Source organism: Ursus americanus, chromosome 14 (genome assembly GCF_024610735.1).
Source record: "Ursus americanus isolate L20-20 chromosome 14, mUrsAme1.1.p, whole genome shotgun sequence".
Taxonomy (NCBI): domain Eukaryota; kingdom Metazoa; phylum Chordata; class Mammalia; order Carnivora; family Ursidae; genus Ursus; species Ursus americanus.
Window position 1 is genome coordinate 9,243,556 of NC_142140.1, and position 13,394 is coordinate 9,256,949.

Genomic DNA, 13,394 nt, shown 5'->3' on the forward strand with positions numbered 1-13,394 from the left:
GGGTGGGTTCAGGGAATGGCAATCATTCCAAGTGTGCTGGAGACAGAGGTGCATGGCTGGTTGGGCTGGACGCTTTGTCTGTCCCTCTGGAATCACCTGCAGCCCTCTCCACCCTGCTGTCTGCTCTGGCTGGGTTGGCCAGTGGGAGGGCAGGAGATCAGTGGGTGGACGGAGAGTGAGGTCAGGGGGTGGCTCCTCTTGGCTCCCTGCCTGCACGGTTACCTTGGGCTGCCCGTCACTGCTCGGCAAATTCACTCTTCCTCTTTGGGGCCTTTACCCAAGTCTCTGCTTATAGATTTTTTCCCGGACTCTCCCTGTCTTCACCCTTCCAGGCTTAGGGAGTGGTGACAACTTCATTACCACTAGCCAGGTGACTACACTGACCCACGTGGTCCCCCCACCAGTCCTTTTTGTGTAACTCTCCCCGTGAAAAGAAACACTTCTGTGTGTGATCCTGACTCGAGTGAGCCAGCCCTCCCTGTTGGGACCCAGCCAATACAGTGGGTAGCGGGGGCGGAGCTGTCAGGTCAGCCCGCGGAAGGAGCGTCTAAAGCCTGTAAGCCTGGTCTAGTGTCTCCTAATGAGCCTCCATTCTTCCCGTGAGACCTAACTCAGGTGTCCCCTTCCCTGGCAAGACTCTCAGGACCTCCAAGCCTTCCCTTGCACGCCACTGACTGCCTTATTTCATGTGCCTCCTTCCCTGTGTCTTGCCCCTCTGACTGTGGGTATCTGACTGACTTCTGTGTCTCTTACACTGCACACAGTAAATATCTGTCGAATGAATAAATAAATATAGGGATGGATGATGCCTGGATAGAGGGATGAATATGATCCCCTGCCTTTGAAGATTTGGGGACCAGGGAGTGATGTAAACAGGCAGAAGCACAGACATAGCCCCTACCTTCCAGCAGCTTCTAACCCACGTGGGAAAATACTACATGGACAGGGGACGTCTCTAGTCCCAAAAGGCCACTTCTGCAGAGGTACCACAGGCACACAGACCATGGGTGTGATAGGCAGACAGGAGGAAACTCATTCTGCTCTGGGCAAGGAGATCAGGGAAGGCTGCCTGGAGGAGGTGAGGTGGAGCTGGACACCAAAAAATGGTGTCTCAGTCTGCTCAGGCTTTTATAACGAAAACATAGACTGGGTGGCCTAAACAATATTGATTCCTCACAGCTCTGGAAGGTGGGAAGTCCAAGCTCAAGGCACTGACAGATGAGATGTCTGGTGAGGCCCTCCTCCTGGCTGTGTCCTCACATGAGAGAGGAAGTTGTGGCGTCTCTTATAAGGGCACGAATCTCACGACCTAATCACCTCCGAGAGGCCACGCCTCCTAACACCATCATGTTGGGAGTTAGGATTTCAAACTGTGCATTTTGGGGGGATACAAACAAGATAGGAGGGGCCACACTTCAAGGGGCCTTGAAGACCATGCTAAGGAGTTTGGAATTTATCTCGAAGGCACTGGAAAGCCATTGAAAATGCCCCAGTGGGATATCTTAAAACAAAACAAGGAAAACCAATGAAAGACTCATGCTTTTCTTTTTTAAGTAACACATCAGGAGAAGTGTCTAGAGGAAAGCATCGATTTCGGAGTCAGTTAGACCTGGGCTTGAATCCTCCTCCCTGATGGCTAGCCATGTGACCTTGGACAGATTACGTCACCTCTCTGAGCCTCAGTTTCTTTTTCTAGAAAATGAGGCTTTTATAGGCACCTCCTAGGGTTGCTGTGAACGGGGGAGTAGACGAAGGCATCTTGCCTGTCACGCTGCTGTGTGGATGGTGAGCGCTCTAGTGTTATCGTTATTATTAATTAGTGTCCCTCCCAGCCTTCTGGGTTTTGTTTTGTTCGAGAGAACTTGGCCTTGAGGGTCACATGCATTGTCCGGGTGGTTTTGGCAGCCGTGCTTGCGGGTAACAGAAGGAGGAATCATGCAGCCACAGAGTTTTTTTTCTTGTTTCTTTTTTTTTGGCCTGAAAGAATGAGATAGTGGAATATTAATACCGTTATCTGGGGGCTTGACGCTGGGGCCTGGCGGGGGCTTGTTTTTACAGCCTGAAATAGTCTGGCATTTGCCTTTCTAGCGGGCAGGCTGCCAGGCCAAGGAGTGTGTAACCACCCAGCCTAACAAAGCAAAACTATTTTTACCTTGGGGGCCCCAAGAATGTAGCCCCACCCCGCGTGGTGGCCTGAACCAGTCGCCAGTCGCCAGCAAAGGACCGTCTCCTGTAGGCGGCACTGGGAAGCAAACAGCTGGGCCCCTTGGGGAGCAGCTTCCCTGGCAGGCAGGCCAGGTGTCCCAGAAAGTCCGGGAGTGCCTCGCCCCCGCCTTCTTCTCTCAGCTGGGAAGCAGGAGACCAGAATTCTCAGAGAGTTTCTGAAGTCATCAGACAAGAAGCAATAGGGCTTAGTTTTATTCTCTAATACAATCTGACTAAAAGCAATACTACGGCTAATAGGGATGACTTCCACTTTCTGAGAGTCTGCTAGATATCAGGCACTGTGTTGACTTCTTTACGTGCACCGGCTCTTGTCATATCTCTGTGAGGACTACCCCGTTTTTCAGATGTGGAAACTGAGGCGCAGGGAGGTTAAGTGACTTGCTCAGGGTTAACCAGCTGGGAAGTGGTTTGGCCTCAGGTTTTCTGGTTGCACAGTAGATGCCCCTCTCACCTGGCTCATTGCCTGTCCCTGTGGGGGAACAAGAACGGGGAGGAGTCAGGGAGTCTGCCTTAGTCCTGGTCTCACCTTTGACTTGGACGGCGAATCTGTGTCTCCTTCATGCCTTGGAGCTCCTAGGGGGGAAATCATACCTGTGCTGCTGGCCATGCAGGCCTGTGAGAGCAGGGGGGCTGGAAAGAGGTTTGGAGAGCCCCAACAGCATGTTGATGCCAGCCCATAATGCCCACATACTCAAGGTTGAGTGTGTCACTCGCCAGTTCTCCCTTGAGCAAGGGGGAGGCTGGGGGTCAGGACCCTGAAGAGCTGAATCCTCTGTAAGTCACCTTAGAGAAAGCTTGTGCTCCCTCCTTCCCTCCCTCCCACCCTCTTCTCTCTCTCTCTCTCCCTCCCCCCTCCCTACCACCCTTCCTCTTTCCCTCCCTCTTCTTCTCTTCCTCTCTCTCTCTTTGTGTCTGTCTCTGTCTCTCTCCTCGCGCTCTCTCTCTTCTTTCCTTCTGTACGCACTCTTGGCAGGATGCAGCAGAAGAGCTTGGTCTTTGGAGTCAGCCTTCGTTCCCTCCTCCTCTCCATCCATCTAACCCTCCCCATCCTTCAGTGTTTAGCTCCAGCCCCACCTCCTCCAAGCAGCCTTCCACGACTTCCTTTGCTGCCCAGAGCAGCGTGGGATGCCTCTCGTCTGACCTCCTGTCTCCGTCATTCTGTCTGTAAATATGGGGTCCCTCAGCAGAAGTGGCTTGTCAGTGTTAGAGACGTTGCAAGTGTCCATGCCAGGTCTTCCCAACTGGATTGAAAGCTGCTTGAGGGTGGGGGCTGCATCTGGAGCTGCTTTACCTCACTTTGTATCACTCCCCCCCCACGGAATCCAGTAGCCATCCACCCAGCCATGCAGCACATACTCACCAAGGGCAGTGTTCGGGGTGGGGAGGTGAGTTAGCTAAGGAGGGAGGCAGTTACAGTCACCGCAGGGTAGTAAATCCTGTGAAAGAGGAGGTAAAAAGGTTTGGGGAGTCAGAGAAACCCATATTCGAGTCATGGCTCTGCCCCTTCCCAGCTGGGGGAGCTTGGTCAAGTCACCTCCCTCCCTGTGTGCCTCAGCTTCCCCATCTGTAAAATGGAGATAGCCATAATCCCCCCTACAAGGTCGTAGTGAGGACTAGATGAGATGGTGTGTGTCAGGCACACCCGTGTGTCACATTTCTCCTACCCGGGCAGGGGCACGGTGGGGGCAGGATGACTCTGGAGTGGCCGTTTCGTCATCCCTGGGTGCCTGTTGCTGGTCGTGGAGAGCTGAGAGCCTGGGAGTCGAAACGATCAGGTTTTGTGCCACTTTGGTCCTAAATGGGCGCTGTATCAAACTTCCAGGCAATCGACGTTTTCCATTTCTCACCTGCCTCTGGTTTGTGAGATACATTTTGGTGGGGGCAGTTTCTAGAGGTCCCTTTCCCTGGACCAGCCCCCAGCCTCGTCCCTTGAGCAGAGAAATTGAAGGCCGGAGAAGGGGAACAGAGCCAGCCAGTCCACGTTTCAAGTCTGGATGAACCAGTTGCTTTTGCTCTCCCGCTGAAGATGATGGTAAAAGATGGCAAGGGGCCTAGCTGTCTGCATCCCCTGACCCCTTGCCCCGCATTTTCCAAAGGACTTCCCCCCACACCGGCCTGCACACCCCATTCTAAGAGGTCTCATTCCTCTTCTGTTGTTGGAATACAAATACTACAGTTTCTCCTGGGCCAGACCTTTTGTTCCCTTTCCTGCAGATTTGTTGATGGGAAATTAGCTGTTTAGTAGGAGACAAAAAAGAGGGAGGGTGTGTTGCCAGAGATCTGGGCTTCTCAGTTCTGAGCCTAAATATGAAGTCTTTTGAGTTGTGTGTTCTGTTTGAGATTTGCACTAACCCTTTCTCTCTCTTAAATTCTTATTTCCTTGGCCATTGGTGAAGTGGGACACAAATTATTAAAAACAAAAACAAAACCTTGCTTTCATAGCAGCACAGGCTTATATTTAGTTAGGAAAATATTCCTTTGAAATTCAATTTCCCCTGCTCCACAGTGGTGCAAGGGGAAGGAGAAAAGTGGAAAAATCCAGAACATTTCCCAGCGTCCTGAACTTGAAAAGGAACAGAGAGGGGCTTTCAAAATCGTGGTCTGTGTCTGTCTGCCTCCCCCGCCCCCACCACGAGCCAGTGATCCAAGTCTTGGGCTTCAGAAACCATCGAGTCTTACCTCGGACAAACGCTGTAGGCCGCCTGATTTGCTCGGAACAAAGAAACAGCAGTGTGTTCTCTCTCCACACTCAGCTTGAGATGGCAGGCAGAAAACTGGCCTGAGGCATGTTTGGGATTCCAAGGAGTTTGTGTGCATAACTGATTCCAAGGGAGTATTTTCAATGTAGATGGAGGTAGTGTGGACTAATGGGGCGGGCAGGGCAAGTCAGGGAAGCATGCTGCTGGCGCTCCCCACTCACTGTGACCTTGAGGAGGACACTCAGTGTGAGCTCGGGAAGAGCATTCACTTAGTGTGACCTTGGGAAGCCCATTCAGTCACTGTGACCTTGGAAAAACCATTCACGGTGACCTTCAGACCCCTTCACTGTAACTTGGAGAGACCATTCAGGGTGACCTTGGAGAGACTGCTCACAGTGACCTTCTGGAGAGGATTCATTCATGTCAGCCACTGTGAACGTGGGCAAGTCATGCAGTGAAACACTGAGGTGTTCACATCTCCCCCTGAGCCCTGCGTCCGTCCGTGAAATGAGGCAGTTATAGACGTTCTGTTTCTCCGAATCTACCCTGTGGAGACAGGGGCACATGTGCCGCTCTTTTTTAAAATCCCAGTGCTTTTTGTAATTACAAAAAATAGGAAACAATTTGGGAGGCGATCAAGAGGAACAAGAGGAGCGCGGGTGAATGTGTCCCGGCGCGTTCCTACCACGGGATGCTGTGACATATTGGAAGCGATGGGGCTGGGACGCTGTGGACAATTCCCATAAACATAACGTGGAATGAAAGAAGCCAGACACAAGAGAGTTTGCTGTGCATTACGTCGTAGCCCCCATATCCGGTCCCTGAAGGCTGAACCCACAGTGTGATGGTACTGGGAGGTGGTACCTTGAGGAGATTGTGCCAGATGAGGTCTTGAGAGTGTGGCCCCCCGCGATGGGATTAGTGCCCTTCTAAGACCAGAGAGCTCCCTCGAGCTCAGTCCCTGCCCCCTCTCCCCGCCTGTGAAGACACAGCAAGTAGGTGGTTGTCTGCATGCCAGAGAGATCCTCTCCCCAGAACCCACCATGCTGGCACCCTGATCTCAGACTTTCAGCCTCCAGAACCTTCTCTTGTTTAAGCCGCCAGTCTATTGTTAGGGCAGCACGAGCTGACTAATGTAGTACCTAGTCTGCGAAGTTCAACAACTTCCAAGGATATCAGATTCCACAACAAACACAACTGATCCGTGGACCAGTTAGGGGAGTGGTTGCCCTTGGGGCGGGAGCAGGCGCAGGGAGTGGGTACTGGAAAGAGGCACAAGGGGTCTTCGGGATCTGGTCATATTCTGTCCCTGATCTTACTGGTGATCACAGGAGTGGCTTTCCTTTGTGAAAATTTCTCATTCATGCTTGAGATTTGTGCATTTTTATGATGTGTGTTAGACTTTAATAAAACTTACAAAAAGAAAAGAACCCATCCAAATAAAAATGATTATCATTGATAACAATGGTTATCAATAAAAAACAAAGGCTCACGAGCAATATTTCAGTCATTTCTCTCTTATGGGTGTCCAGCCCAGTGCCTGGACTTACTAAGTCCCATACATTTTACAAAATTTATAAAAGTGACAGAGTAAAACTATGTATGCTGACACAGAAAGCTATCCATGATATGTTTTGTGCTTAATAAAAGGTGCTGAGTGCTATTTATAGTATAATCTCATTTGTGGTTTTAAAAATTCTGAGTGTATATACATGAATATGCAGATCTAGGTATGGACGTTTTAGGTCTCACTTTTAATCTTTCGTGGGTTTGATTTTTTTTCCCCACAGCTTTAAGGTATTTATTTTTTAAATACAAAAAAGAACATTGGGGAGAAAGAAAAGGCTGAAAGGAAATGAAGGGTTTGGTGCAGATGATGTCTGAGATGCCCTCTTCCTCCTCTGGGGTCTGTGATTAACATTGTATGTGTCCAGCAATGTCGATGGCCAGGTTTGAATTGTATGGCACTGAATCTCTGTTTGTGGTTTTTCATCTCCATCCACAAAGGCATTCAGCTTTGTCCATTCCTGTGGCTGTTGTTTTCAGTTTTTGTTGTGGATTCTTTCTCCAAGTCAAGATTGACACCTGGAAGCAAGGTATAATGAATGTGCCTCAGGATGGCCATTCAGGAAGCAATTCCCAGCTTGCCCGGGCCGGGGCGGGGCGGGGGGGGGGGGGACCTCAGGGAGATGCTGGTCACATGTTCATATCCATAATAATGGCCCTGTGAAGAGTGGTGTGGAGACACCAGGGAGAGAGCAATTGGTTCTGCCCAGGGAAATCAGGGAGGGGGCATCTGAGATGGTCCTTGGAGGATGAGTAGGAGTTTGACAGGCAAAGAATAGAGGAGGAGAACGTTCCAAATGGAGGGAACTGCACACACAAAGGTCTGGAGTTGTGACGGCTTGAAAGTTGGGGTCACGTAGGAGCTTAGGGTGGCTGAGAACTCATGACATGGGTGGATCAGGGGAAAGTGTGAGGGTTAAGGCTGGAAAAGCTGTTTGGAGCCAGGCTGAAGATCTGGACTTCATCGTGATTGGTAATAGGGAGCCACGGATGCTTTGAAGCAGGAGATTGATGCACACTGAAGGAAGGAGCGGAGCTTTTCTCTCTCTCACTCTCCCTTCTAGAGAGGGAGCCTCAGACCAGTAGGAAGAAAAGACAGCCTTGGTAGACATTGTAAACTGTCAGGATTATGTTGTGAGAGGCAGCTGGCCGGCCTTGTGGATGTTTTATGTGGAGAAACGGAGAGCTGGTGAAGTCCTGCACGGTCCGGCTCCGGAGCTTGCCGGTGCGACTCAACACAGACCCTGGACCCTGGGGGTGAGCAGGTGGAGCAGAGGCAGGAGCGCAGAGAGAAGGGGCCCAGGTGAGCTTCGTGTGGCGGACTCGCCAGGAGAAGCCAACAGCGTCCCTTGTAGCATCCTGAGCACCCTGCGGCGACCTGGGCCGCTGTCGCCCCAGAGCGCATGCGCAAGGGCTAGAGGGGCTCCCGCGGGCGGTGGCGCTGCGAGGCCGGTGAGAGGGGGCGGGGCGCCGCGTGGAGGCTGGGGGGCCAGAGCCAGGCCGCCACCGCGGAGATGCGGGAGGAGGGATTGGCCCGAGGCGTTGAGGCAGGAGTTAAGGATAACTAGAGGGTTCTCGTTTGGGTTGTGCAGGGGGGCAAGCAGAGGCCAAGGAAGGGGTGGGGGCTGGCCTAGGAGAAGGTAATTAATTGGAGTCACGGCAACACATTCATTCTTGCTTAGGGCTGTGTCTCTAGTTGACGTAAGATGGGAGGCCCAGCATCAGGGCATAGAGGAGAAATCATTGCTGCCATTTTTGCCTTCACGGCCATTTTGCCTTCACCTCACTGGGGCGATGTCTGGTAGTACTTGTGGCTCCAGTACCCATCAAGGTCTCTGTGGGGAGTCAAAACTTGTTAATGATGTGAGTGAAAAAAGATCCCATGCCTGCTCCCAACCAGTTCCCAGGTCCCTGTGTGGCCTTCAGAGGTCCCTTCACATCCGGGGACTTCAGTGCCAGGTGTGAAGCACATCTGTCATAGAAGAAATCCTAGACTGGGTCTTGCTACTCACTGCCATGTGACTGGGCAAGTCCCTTCCCTTAGCTTGGCCACAGTTTCCCCATGCGTATGGTGTGGAGGTAGGACAAAGGGATTTCTGAGGTGCCAGTGTGTGTTCACCACCAGCAATGATGACCCAATGTGCTTGCCTTCCCTGCTGGATGGCGGAAGGGGGCACAGGCTGGTGATAGAGCTCTCCTCTGTATCCCAGGGCCAGGAGTTAGTGCTGTCCTGAGGCCTGGGAAGGCTGGCGGTGCCTTGCAAAGAAAATTGAATTTGTGTTTGGAAATTTAAGTGACCGGATAGACTGGCCTTTTCAAATTCCAAATTGGGTTTGGAGACAAATGGATTGGATTAGCAGGAAGGGAGGGAGAAATGGAAGGATGGCTCGACGTGTGCAGACTTGCCAGCGGGCAGCCTCGCTCCTTACGAGATTAGCATCTCTGACTTTTGCTGGAAACAAACCACTCTGTCCTCCTTGCCTGCCAGGAGCCAGGAATGAAAATGTCCCCCAGGTATTTAGCCCAGAGAGGCCAGCAGCCAGATCACAGAAACAGGTCCTCGTTGGTTGAGTCTGACGCACCTGGGGGTGGGCATCACCGTGGACCTGCTCGAGAGCTCCGTGAGATGTGCCTTCCAGAGTCGTGGCTGTGGGCTGGATCTTGAGCTGTCACCAGTCAGTTTTCTGACCCTGTGGGGACAGAGCTCTCCTTGTTTCCTGCTTCTGGGGAAGCACCCTTAGTTCAGCATGCGAGCCTCAGGGTCATAGCGATTCTTTCCTGCCATTCCTGTAACGAGAATGTAGAGACTGGGTTCCTCTGTTCTTGAAATCGTGAAAGTCGAGAAACAGAAACAAACTGATATTTAAAAATTATTAATGATCTCTCTGTCTCTCTCTGTCGCTGCCTCCCTCTTTCTCTTCATGGATGGAACAAACTCATCTTTGGAGAAATCTGCTCAGAAGTCCCGGAACAGGATGATAAAGTCCCTGCATGAGAATGTAGACTGTGAATTATCATCATCATGTATTTATAGGACACCTGTTATTTGCCAGGGCCCATTCAGGGTGCTAAGCAGGCAGCAGGGAACAAAACAGACAAAAGTCTGTCCTCGAGGATATAGCCTGATTTTAGGGTGATTAGGTAGATGTTAAACAAAGTAAATAGTAAGATGGTTGATGTGTTGAGTAGTCATAAATGCTATGAAGAAAAACAAACCAGGAACCGGGAATAGGGAGCTGGAGATTTGCTGGTGGTGATGGTGTGTGTGTGTGTGCGCGTTTGTGTGTGTGGGGGGTGTTCAATTTTAAATAGAGGGCCAGCAATGGCCTCATTGGGAAGGTGACATTTGAGCAAAGGCTGAAAGAGGCAAGGGAGTGAATTGTATGGAAATCTGGAAGGGAATTCCAGGCAGAGGGAACAGCCAGTGCAAAGGCCCTGAGGTGGGAGTGTGCTTGGCGTGATCCCAGCAACAAGGAGGCTGGTGAGGCTGGAGTAGGGGTGATGGGGGAGCAGGGCAGTGATGATGGTGTGAGGAGAGGTGCAGGTTACCCCTTGCAGACCATGGCAAGGGCTTGGCGTTCAGTACCGGTTAGATGGCAGCCAGGGAGGGTGTTGAAAGAGGAGAGCCGTTATGTGACTGGCTGCTATCAAAGCATCTGTCTGAGGCCTCTGTTGACACGGGCTCTGGGGATGAGGGGAGGAGGGGAGCAGCAGGAAGACCAGGGAGGAAGCCCCTGCAGTGACCCAGGTGAGAGGAGAGGAGGCTCAGACATGAGTGGGAGCGAGCGGTCAGAGTGTGATGTGGCTGAGACAGCAGCTGTGACTTGCTGACACTGCAGGGTTGTGGGGGGATTGGTGAGGAAAAGGGAGGAATCGAGGGGGTGGATGTTAGGAGTTCAGTGTTGGACATGCGGGCTTTGAGACGTCTGTTACACATCCGAGTGGATCCGTTTAGACATCTGCGTGAGACAGAGGGTCTGGAGTTCATGATGCTACATGAGGTCGCCACCCCAGGAACGGCTGTGACGTGAAGGGATTTGGCTTTCATGACCATCCATCTTCACGACCCACAGGGGCTGTGAGGCCCTGGCAGGGTGACGTGGTGAGAGATCCTGTCTAGTCTGCTTTTGGGGAAGATGCGCATGTGGGAGGTCAGTTGGGGTGCTCTTGGGATCAAGCTGTGTGAGGAAAAGTCGAGCTGTGGGGCATTCCCAGCAGAGGCCTCAGCCAATGCCAGGAGCAGCTCAGGAGCCAAGTGGCCCTTCAGGGGTGACCTGGAGAAGGCCTTGGCTCTGGACCTGGAGTGGCCTGTGCTACCTGAGCCGGGGAACATGTGCCTGGGTCCCCGGGGAGCCCTGGGGGTGCAGCCTGGAGCCCGCCCCTTGAAGCACCCCACTGCAGGGAAGTGAGCAGCTCCTTCTAAGATGGTAGCAGGCCAGTGGCAATTCAGAAAGTTGGTGAGTTTGGGGTTCCCTGGAGAGTCAAGACTGGTGGAATCTGGGAGCTGTGATATGCCCATGATTCAGGTTATGTTTCTTTTGTGTTCCATAATTCTCTAGCTGAGTTTTGTGAAATGAGTCTGCCTGGTTCTAGAGACTTAAAGGCCCATTAAAGACCCACCTCATTAACGTTCTAGGGGGGATGGGGAGGGAAAAGGAGCAGAAGCCTGGAGGAGGTGAAAGAGAGAAAGGGAGAGCATCGGACCAAATGCAAGGGACAACATACCCAGTGCATTTAGTGCCATGCTGAGTATTCCTCAGAAACTTCCAGAAAGACCTGGGAGGGATGCTTGTTGAAGTGTGGCTTTCCTGTTGTCAAGGAGAGAGAGGTTCAGACTATTATCACTTGGCCAGAGAAGGCAAGGGTGGCAGGGTGACCTTCTGGAAGGCCAAGAAATTTCATCAATTTCATAACTTCTCCATTGTTTCTCTGGTCAGTTGGGAAAAACACTGGGTAGCCAGACTTAGAGGGACCAAGCTGTTTTCTAGCGAGGTCTGTGCAAACCACGTCACTCTGTTTCCCCCCAGCTCCTTACAATGACATATAACAATGCACAGAAGTGTTTGTAGTTTCAACATTAGGACCTTAGTGCCAACAGGTCTTGCTCGAATCCTGGCTTTGCCACACATGGGCTGTGTGACCTTGGTTAAGCCACCTCACTCTCTCTGAATCCCTGCTTTTTTACCCGTAAGGAGATAAGGTAGATCTGGGTTGTTGTAAAGGTTGAGGCAGGAAGGCACCCATGAAAGCATCTCCCTTCATCGTTGGCATTTGGGAGGCATCAGAAGACCTCAGTCTCTTTTCTGTCTCTGCAGTTGGGAACCCATACCTTGGACCTGAAAGGATGTGCCAATTTTCCTGGTTCTTGGGGAAAGTAGGGTGCTTGGGTGCAGTGTTCCAGGAACCACCCACTTGGGCAAGCTTCTTATTTGTGTCAAGACCATTCTCTTCCCCTCCATCCCTAATTCCTGCCATGGGCACCATTGGTCTCCATCCACCCAGCCTGCAGATAAGCCAGGAACAATGTTATCGCGGCTGCCAGGCCCTCTCGGGCAGAATTCCTTTGTTGGGTAGTCTTGGCTCCTGTGGGGGTTCTGGGTGGATCCAGGGTTGGATGAAGTGCTGAGAGGGCCTGGGGCAGGGCCTGGCTCCTAGTAGATGCTCAGTGAGGGTTCATTGGGTGAATAAGTGACGGAGAGCTCTGTGAGATGGGGGGCGAGAACTTAATCTAGAAAGAGCAAGATTGGACTTGGAACCAGCGCTCACATCCCCCTGTGTGGTGGGGGGACGAGGCCGTCCCTGGAGTTAGAAGGCTCCAGACTGGCTTCTGACCATGTGATCCTGGACGACTCATTTCACCTCTTTGAGTCTTTTAAAAACATCCATCACGTGGAAATAAGAATAACAATTTGTAAACTGTGAAGGGCTGTATAAATAGAAAAAACAAGTGTCGGTGAGGCTGTGGAGCAGCTGGGACCCTTGTGCCCTGTTGGTGGGAAAGCAAAATGGTACAGCTGCTGTGGGGATCGTAGAGCGGCTTTTCAAAAAGTTAAAAATAGAGCTACCACATGATCCAGCAATTCTGCTTCTGGGCATGGACCCAAAAGATCTGAAGGTAGGGTCTTGAAGAGATACTAGTACACCCATGTTCCTAGCAGCTCGATTCACAGTAGCCAAAAGGTAGAAGCAACCAGGTGTCTATTGATGGGTGAATGGGGAAAGAAAATGTGGTCTATACATACAAAGGAACATTACTCAGCCTTTTTAAATAAAGATTTTATTTATTTATTTGACAGAGAGAGTGAGAGAGCACAAGCAGGGGGAGCGGCAGAGGGAGAGGGAGAAGCAGGCTCCATGATGAGCAGAAAGCCTGATGTGGGACTCGATCCCAGGACCCTGAGATCATGACCTGAGCCGAAGGCAGACACTTAACTAACTGGGCCACCCCAGGTGTCCCACATTATTCAGCCTTAAAAAGGAAGACAGTTCTACTATATGCTACCATATAGATGAACCTTGATGAAGAAAGCCGGTCACCAAAGGACAAATACTGTATAATTCCACTTATATGAAGTACCTGGGGTCCTCAAAGTCCTAGAGACAGGAAGTAGAATGGTGGGTGCCAGGGGCTGGCGGAGAGGGAGTTGAAGAGGTAGTGTTTAAGGGGACAGAGTTTCAGTTGAGGATGAACAAAAAGTTCTGGAGATGGATGGTTGTGTAGTGTGAATATACTTAATGCCACCGAACTGAGTAAAGACAGTCAAACTTATGTTATGCGACATTTTCCACGATAACATTTTTAGAATACGACCACCACCACCTGCATGACAACAACGTGCCTTGATTTGAGCCTTTTCACTTGACTCCATGAAAAATGGCCGAATCCTGAATAATTTAAAATTC

At 51.3% G+C, this 13,394-nt stretch overlaps 1 long non-coding RNA gene across 1 annotated transcript; it reads right to left on the minus strand.

Annotated features, from left to right (window-relative positions):
• Positions 1–2,406: 2,406 nt before the first annotated feature.
• LOC123799237 (uncharacterized) lies at positions 2,407–5,021 on the minus strand. Its single transcript, XR_006781530.2, has 3 exons — positions 4,906–5,021; positions 3,587–3,662; positions 2,407–2,695 (listed from the first exon to the last, which is right to left on the minus strand). It is a non-coding gene; the product is annotated as an uncharacterized LOC123799237 (long non-coding RNA).
• Between the last annotated feature and the right edge of the window lie 8,373 nt (positions 5,022–13,394).